Below are 7,954 nucleotides of genomic sequence, written 5' to 3'. Positions count from 1 at the left end.
TATAATATAATATAGAATATAATATAATATACAATATAATATAATATAATATAATATATAATATAATATAATATAATATAATATATATTATAATATAATATATATATAATATAATATAAAATATAATATAATATACAATATAATATAATATACAATATAATATACAATATAATATATATATAATATAATATATAATATTATAATATATATAAAATAATATATAATATATAATATATATAATATAATATACAATATAAAAAAATATATAATATAAAATATAATAATATAATAATATACAATATAATACATAAAACAATAATAATAAATAATATAATATATAAAATAATATATATAAAATAATAAAATATTATATAATATATAATATAATATACAATATAATATAATATAATATAATATATAATATAATATAATAGATAAAATTATATTATTATAATAATATTATAACATATATAGAATATAATATAATATACAATATAATATAATTTACAATATAATATACAATATAATATATAATATAATATAATATAATAAAATCTTATAATATAATATAAAATAATATATATTATATGGTATGGTATATTATATTATACCATATAAAAAAAGTAGTATAATATAAAAAGTGTTATAATATAATAATAATACGATGTCATACATAAAACAATATTTATAATATAATATAATATAATATAATATAATATAATATAATATAATATAATATAATATAATATAATATAATATAATTTACCAATTCCATCGACTCAAAACGCTCACCACAAAGGAGCAATTTGAGTTTCGGGAACAAGAAAAAGTCGCACGGCGCCAGATCTGGCGAATATGGTGATTGAGTGATGACAGTGGTGCCGTGTTTGGTCAAAAAATCGAGTGCAACAAGAACCGTGCGCGATGGAGCATTGTCGTGGTGAAAAATCCAATTGTTGGCTTTCCACAAATCTGGTTTTTTTACGGATGGACTCACGCAAATGCCGCATAACGCCGAAGGATGCAACAAAGAAGATGCAACAACTATAGAGTAAACCGTAATAGATTCCAACATAACCAGGGAATTAGCAACAATTCCAAAATAGAAACAATAACGTAAGAAATTTTAACAGAAACAGGATACACTCATACTCTAACAACGCATCAAACTACGCGAATAGGAATAAAACAAGCTACAATAATGCAATTGGAAAACTACTCAAATAAAAACTACACCAACAAAAATCTTCAATATAAATTCAAATATCTTAAATTACGTATTAGTATTTTGTAATATTATTAATAAAAATCTAATCCTTCTCATTGACACTGGTGCTGACGTGTCTATTATAAAAAATTATGATTTAAATTCCGATATTAGTACAACATGCTTACTTACAGATATTACAGATGGCTATAAGTCATATCAAGGTATTTCAAAGTTAAACCTGAATTTGGACGGATTACTTCCGTTACAGTCATCGTAGTTGATGTTTGTCAATGAGATGTCAAATATGAAATCAAATGTCAAACATAAAAAGTTAAATAAAAGTAAGTATGTGAATGAAAAGTAAAATGTTTACATGTTTTATTTCGTAATTTGTCCGGTGCAAATATTTGTGTATATTGTGCTAGTACGACTGTTTAATTGGTATTGTAATGTATTAAAACAATATCCGATTGAATTTGTTTTTTTACTTCTTCAAATGCTTTTTTACATTGTTCGTCAAAATTAAATTTAGTATTACTGTGGAGCAGCCGATTTAATGGCTACACATTAAATAATAATTTACTAACCCTAAAAATGAACGTATTTCGTCCTTACTCTTTGGTTTCTTAAACTCTTGAATAGCCTTTATTTTCCTGTCCATCTCACGAATATCATTACGATCCATTACGTAACCACAATATTAGCTGTGTTTCAGCAAACATGATCCGCTCAATTTTACATGCAAAACAAAAACAATGAGGAGAACCAGCAATTGATCTGGTTCAATGTGGAATGTATGTAAAAGATAAAAGTTGAACGTATTTTAATGAAAATGAGGTTGGTAATGCGATGCAACGGTGTTGTAAAATTATAAATAAATCTACATTTATATTTATTTATTATTGATTTTATTTATTTATTGTTTATTTTATGTACTTATGTATTTAATATGTCATTATTCATTATTTCTTTGTTTAAAGTAACGTTTTAATTATTACTGTAATTAAAATTATTACTTTATTTATTCACGTTTTATTATTATTGAAAAAGTGTTGTTTGATAATTTATTAAAATCAATTCATTTGAAATGAATATATAAAAATTAAGTTGAATACATTTATTTAATTAAAACAGAACAATACATAAGGAACCAGACTCTGCAACATAAACGTTTATAAAAAAACCATTTTCATCGCAAACTGCCTGCAAATTAAGCTATAGTCATGCTTCTTTTTGAAATAAGCCTATTTGCTATAGTGTGGTGCATTTATTTTTACATGTGTGTTAATTACATGTGTGCCAATTACGAACGGGAATTTTTTCGAAGCTTCCACTTTTGCATTATTAGCAAGCGTGTATTTTATAAATTAGTGTTCAATTGATATAAGCTAAACACTAGTTCTTTTAATTATTCTCCATACAGAAGCTCTTGGTATGGCAAAACAAATACCAAATTCGCAAAAACTATTCATATTTGCCATATATCACAAAAATATATAAAATTCCTTCATTGCTATCGTCCGATTGTGATCATCACGGTTATTTTGCATTCGCTGATTGGAATTTATTAATAAATCTATTAAAAAATGAAACATAATTAATATATAGCAATTGTATTTTTTATGCGCAAATACCAGTCAAATAATCTTTAACGGCAAAATTATTGATCGTTTCCACAAAACTTCCACTATATACATGCTGATGAACTTTATCCGTTGAGTTTAATACACTTGAATTAGTATTTAAAAAGAAATGGAAGAGTCAGTTTCGCTCGATGATTCTAATAAAATCTGCAATTTCCATTTATTTACTATAAAATTAAATTTAAGTTTTAAAGTAAATACTAAATAAAAACTTACGTTTAATACTTCAGACATTTCAACAGATTTTATTTTTTTTTTTATTTTTTTAGATTTTTTGTATTCAAAACTTTCACATTTATTTTTTTAGTGCCAAAATTATTCAGACAAATCAAAAAATTTTGTACACAAACCCAACTGGCATAACTCATGCGTTGCCAATTATTTTTATACGTGATCCGTATCGTTTCAGCAAAGATAAGCCAGATCATTGAGCGGATCATGTTTGCTGGAACTCAGCTATTGTATTCTATCTTTTAAAAATTTCGATTTATCCCATTTAAATCGCATGTTATGTACGTTAAATATTCGCATAACTTCTTTTAGTCGCTTCAAATGAGTGTCATCATCTGGTGCTGTTACTTTGCTATTATCAAAGAACACCGAGACTCCCGTTTTTTCGTTGACTAGCCTATCCGTGAATCGTCGCCACTTGGCTGGCGCGCAAGCAACATCAAACATCAATCGTGCAGGTTGATAAAGTCCCTAATCAGTATTTAGTGTAAGCAAGTATCGATCATCCGGATAGATTTCCAACTGCAAGTACGCAATTTTTGAAACTTTGTCTCCACCGCTCATCGAATTAAACAATTCATCGACTGTTGCCAGTGGATGGTCTTCTATCACTTTATAATCCAAGTAGATGGAATAATAGGTAAAGAGTTTTTTGCTCGTTTTAAATGTAATATAGATTACTACACATTTTCTTTAACAGTAACTTCGGGCATACAATTGTTGATACATTTTAGTACAGTAAGCATTTCTTGTAATGTTTGGTTCTGCTTATCGTTTTGGTCTGCAATGAAGCGCTTAACTCTTTCGAGTTCTGATAAGTAGGTGTCATTCCCTGTTTTTTTAGCTGCCGGTGGTAAAAAAGCGTTGATTTTATTTGCAGTGTGGGCGTTGGAGAAGCAAAGGTTTTATCTATAATTTGTTCACTCTCCAGAAATTCCATCTCATAGAAATCTGATTGCTGATACTGTTGAAGAAAACAGAAATTGTTATTAATAAATAAAACAAAAAACATGTCTTTTATTTACCGGAGTGTCTGCTTCAGGAGTATTTTGATCCCCGTCCATTGCATGCTCTGAAATCAACGTTTTCACCTCTTTATCTATTCCCTCAAGGGATTTCGGCCCTTCACTATGGTGGATTGCCTGTTTGTAATGAAAAGCCATTCATTGCAGATGCTTGTTTTTTTACCGATAGCTTCCAGTCCGCCCAGCACTATAATTAATAAAACTGTTAAGTTATTTGATAATTTTGAATTTCACAGAGTTAAATAATATGGCATTTACATTGGCCGAAAATGGCTCATTTTGAATGAGCCATTTGAAAGTGTTTACATTTGTTCTCATTTCAACAGCTGATTTTTCAACTTGCATGTTGATTTGATTTTTGGCCTGTGCCAAAAAAATGTTGCATGAAGGTTATACGGCGTTTACATTGACCGAAAATGGCTCATTTTGGTCAAAAATCGAAAATGAGTGTCGAATGGCTCATTCTTGCATATAAAATTTCAAGCACAAAAATGAGCAATTTTCTCACATTCTGTATGAATGACGTTCGAATGCATTCCACATACGTTCCAAATGCAAAGGATTACATTGAACACACCCTAAATGAAAGCTTTTCATGGCATTTTGACAGTTTGAGAAAGCTGTTTTTAACATATTTACAAAAAAAGGTAAACAAATGTTTGGTGGTTGCATTTTCTTGAAAACGATGCACTGCTTTTTAGAACTTTTACTTCTCAAAAAGTAATTAATCGAAGTTAAAAATATGTTTTAAGTTTCTAATGTAAGGTTTGAAGGCATATTTGACCTTCATGCAAATTTTTTTTGGCACAGGCCAAAAATCAAATCAACATGCAAGTTGAAAAATCAGCTGTTGAAATGAGAACAAATGAAATACAACGAATGTAAACACTTTCAAATGGCTCATTCAAAATGAGCCATTTTCGGCCAATGTAAACGCCATATTAAATATGCCTTCAAATCTTACATTAGAAACTTAAAACATATTTTTAACTTCGATTAATTACTTTTTGGGAAGTAAAAGTTCTAAAAAGCAGTGCATCGTTTTCAAGAAAATGCAACCATCAAACATTTGTTTACCTTTTTTTGTAAATATGTTAAAAACAGCTTTTTCAAACAGTCAAAATGCCATGAAGAGCTTTCATTTAGGGTATGTTCAATGGATTCCTTTGCATTTGGAACGAATGTGGAATGCATTCGAACGTCATTCATACAGAATGTGAGAAAATTACTCATTTTTGTGCTTGAAATTTTATATGCAAGAATGAGCCATTCGATACTCATTTTCGATTTTTGACCAAAATGAGTCATTTTCGGCCAATGTAAACGCCGTATAAGGGTAAATAAATTGTATTTAATAAACTATAATAATAAAATAAAATCTGTAAAGTAAATCAATTTATAAGTAGAATCTTTTCACATACATGTCGTCTTCGACATACCACCAGACAAAATTTTTTCAAAAAAATCACAAATGAAATTTACATATCAATACTAATAATTTATTTATTTATTTATTTATTTATTTAAATGCATTAAGGGACAACCCTTTTTATTGCAGTATCTTAAAGCTAATTTAAAGAATTAAAATAAAAATAAAAAATACAATAAAATAAAATAAAAAATGTAATTAAAGTTTTCAGAGAATATAGTAATAACATATGTAAAAAGTATTAAAATTTTAGTTACTGATTAACAGCGAAACAAAAAAGAAAACAGCATGAAATATTTAAATAACAGAATTTAAGTTAATAACAAACAAATTACAATAAACTTAAAAAAAAAAAAATAAATAAAGACATATAAACGTGATGTTAACACAGTTCGTTTTTTAACAGTTTCTTAAAAACACTCGGGTTAACTGCATTTCTGGTTGTGCTTGAAAGAGCATTCCATATTCTAACAGACTGAATAAAAAAAACTTAGTAGTGGAGGCAAAACTATATCTGGGAATGATGAAAAGACGAGATCTATTAGATCTAGTTAGCTGCAAGCAATCAAAAAGGTACTTCGGCGTAGTAGTGGATAAAAGTCTGAACAAAAATAAGCATACTCGAAACTGCATATATTGTTCAATATCACACCCTAGAATCACATTTCTATAAATACCTAAGTAATCGAAGCGTCTATGGCCAAAAGCATATCGCGTGCAGCAGTTTACTAGGCATCGTGACTTATTGAGGGATTCAACATCAAGTTTTGAGTACACTAAAGAGGAGTACATAACAATAGGAATAATTAGTTGTTTTACCAACAAAACACGCATGTCAACCGGTGTATACTTCACAGAAAGGTTCAGACCTCTTAAACATGCAAAAGATTGTCTAATAACTTGGTTAACATGTTCGCCAGCATGCAGATTAGTGTTCAAATGGAAACCCAGACATTTTACCGAATTAGTATATTTAATAATTGAGTTGCCAAGTGTTACAGATGGCAAGAAATCAACATTAATATTTAGCCTAGCAATTGGTAGAATTGAAGACTTGTTTATATTAAGGAACACATTATTTTGCTTAGCCCATACCACTATATATGATAAATCTACATTAGTCATTTGCACGAGGTCATTAATATCAGAAATCCGACAAGATAGATACATTATAATATCATCTGCATACGCATGAAATTTAGCATACTTACATATTGAAAAAATATCATCAATATAAATTGAAAATAAAAGAGGTCCTAGTACAGAGCCTTGAGGTACCCCAGTAAATAAAGGTTTGAAATTAGAAAAAGCATTCTCTACGAGTATAGCCTGTTCCCTTCCAGTTAAGTAGCTATAAATAAATTCTGAGGCCGACCTAGAAAAATAAAAGGAATGAAAAAGCTTTTTACATAATAGAGAATGGTCAACACAGTCAAAAGCTTTAGTAAAGTCAAGGAGACATAAAAATGTTACTAAGTTTTGATCATAGCTACATCGAATATCTTCGAGGACCTTAAGCATTGCCGTCGTGCAACTATGACCTTTTTCAAACCCAGACTGGAGAGGAGAGAGAAGTTTAAAGCAGTTAAGATGAGTACGTATTTGATCAGCCATAATGTTCTCACACACTTTAGAGAGTGAAGGGAGAATACTGATTGGGCGATAATCGGAACATGAGGATGCATTAGCCTTTTTTTCAATTGGAATAATCTTGGCTTTTTTCCAAACAGTAGGAAAACATGATGTTGTGAAACAGTGGTTAATAATGTGCGTCAAAGGAGTAATAATAAACGACAGTATAAGTTTAATAAATTTATGCAGAATTTCATCTATTCCAATAGCGTTTGACTTAATTTTCATGACATTATTAAAGACAGTTTCTTCACTAACACATATAAAGTCAAAACTGCGTTCGGAGGGAACACTCTCAAGTTCAGGGAAGACCGGAGCAACGTTCAATCTATCTCCTATAGGAACAAAGAAATCATTTAAAATGTTAGGATCAATGCTACATACATTTCTTGAGCTATTAACTACCCCTAGAGCTTTGATGTTGCTCCAAAGTGATTTTGTAGGTTATGAGGTATCTAGTTTCGATTTAATGAACCTAGATTTAGCAAGATAAATAGCCATTCGAGTCAAATTTCGAGCTGCTTTAAACCGCGTCCAGTTAAAAACATTCGGATATCTTTTCCACACTGCATACTTCCTATTTCTCTTGTTTATCATACGTTTGATGTCAGTACTGAACCATGGACATGAAGAATTCTTAACATGTATAGTACGATACGGAATATACTGATGCAAATAATTAATAATTATATTGTTTAAGACTGTCAATTTGTCATCAACTGAAGCACCAAACCAGCAATTACTCCAGTCAACAGTGCTAAGATCACTACATAATAACTGAGTA

This window comes from Teleopsis dalmanni, chromosome 1 (assembly GCF_002237135.1).
Source record: "Teleopsis dalmanni isolate 2A chromosome 1, ASM223713v2, whole genome shotgun sequence".
Classification (NCBI taxonomy): domain Eukaryota; kingdom Metazoa; phylum Arthropoda; class Insecta; order Diptera; family Diopsidae; genus Teleopsis; species Teleopsis dalmanni.
The sequence above is the reverse complement of the archived record's forward strand: the minus strand, read 5'-3'. Positions refer to the sequence as shown.